Source organism: Xiphophorus hellerii, chromosome 6, assembly GCF_003331165.1.
Source record: "Xiphophorus hellerii strain 12219 chromosome 6, Xiphophorus_hellerii-4.1, whole genome shotgun sequence".
In the NCBI taxonomy this organism is placed as follows: domain Eukaryota; kingdom Metazoa; phylum Chordata; class Actinopteri; order Cyprinodontiformes; family Poeciliidae; genus Xiphophorus; species Xiphophorus hellerii.
The window spans coordinates 17,873,210-17,874,917 of NC_045677.1; the positions used below are offsets into that span (position 1 = coordinate 17,873,210).

Consider the following 1,708-nt stretch of genomic DNA (forward strand, 5'->3'; position numbering starts at 1 on the left):
TTTAAAGTGATTAATCGATTAATCAATAGAATACTTAGTTACTAAAACAACTGTTAGCTGCAGCCCGAATGTAGCTTTTATCAAAGAATATCCACATGTTTGAATGGTCCAGTTAAAGTCCAGACAAAATCCAACTGAGAATCTGTGGCAAGATGCAAAACTCCAAACTGACTTGAGCTATTTTGCAAGGACGGATGTGGTAAATATTTAGTATCTAGATCTGTAAAGCTGGTAGAGACACTCTGTAAAATCCATGCAGCTGTAGCTGCTTTAAAAGGTGGTCCTACAAAGAAGGATCATTGGGACTGAATCCACACTTTTCAGATTTTCTATTTCGTAAAATTCTGAAAATTGTGGGGTTTTTTCTTTCCACTTTCCTTCCACAATTTTTACTACTTTATATTGTTCTATCACATTAGATTTCCCAAAACACCTATCCAACTGTTGTAACAATAAAATTGTGAACATTTTTGGCTTGTTTTTAAATATTAAAACCATTAAGAAATACACTAACCTGCCTTCTGAACCTAATTTGTGTTATTTTGATTCTTGTTAAAACAGTATGAGATGAGTAAAAATTGCTGATATTATTCAATAATATTTTATAACTTTATTTCTCTGTTGCATGTCAACTAGGATCAAAACATTTAAAATTGTTCCCAAAGTTTTATTTGCATGGGGGTTCTTTGCATATGCATCAGAATTGATCTGATGAATTTTTCATGCTTGACGTATTAAGCCATTAAGCTGTCAATAAATGTATTTCCATTTTTATTACCCTGTAAGTGATAGCTGCAGTAATCTTGCGGATTAGACGTTAATGGATCTCACTTGTGGTTTGGCCGGTTTTAGCCCATTAACTGACAGCTGGCTGAGGATATTGCACAAGTTTTTAGAATTTATGGGCCATATTACAGGCAAGGCTTTCAGTTTGCGTTGTGGCTGAGTGATGATAAACATGCATCACAGACTTTAAATGTGTTCTCTTTTTTATTGTGTTGTTTTTTTTAAAAGATATTAAGACTTTAGTGTTTTTTTTTAAGATGGAGCAAATAAACATTTAGAAATATAAATCTCATTTAAAACCTCACAGTTGGTTCAGACCGTAGTTATTGTTCCTTTTCTGTCTCTAAACTAAAATTTAGAATGATAATTTATGGGTTTTAGCTATCAAGTTGCTTTAGATCTGCTGTAAGGCAGTTTTCTGCCTTGGCAAGCAAAACTTTCCTGCTTTCAGTGTCAAGAAGTAAATACAGGCTAATGGTCTCATGTGAGGAGTTATATTTTAAGGATGCAAACTTTTCTACCTGTTACTGAAGGTCTTGTTCAATGAAGAAGCAGTTTTCAAACAGCATCATACATTTTTATTGTGTTGTTTTATACACTGACGTAATTAGGCTTATGTGTACTTATAAACATCGACATGAACCTAACGTACCTTTGTCTATTACTTTTGTGGTTTCTGTGTTGATATCCTGCTTTGCAAAAGTCATTATATTTGTTAAACTGTTCACATTTTGTCATTTTACAGTAATGGACTTTCATGCATTTTGGGAGGAGGGGGAGAATTTTATGTAATAAATCAACACAATGTCATTCATTTTAATAAAGTGGGAGAAACTTTTCAAATGTAAAAATCAGAGTGTGGGATCTACTTGTATTCAGTAGATCCCACACTCTGGGGATACATATACAAAGATACATATTC

General features: G+C 33.1%; 1 protein-coding gene across 1 annotated transcript in view; it reads left to right on the top strand.

Moving 5' to 3' along the window:
- sntg1 (syntrophin, gamma 1) overlaps positions 1-1,708 on the top strand; it is a 59,585-nt gene that overhangs the window by 34,058 nt on the left and 23,819 nt on the right. The window lies entirely within an intron of this gene.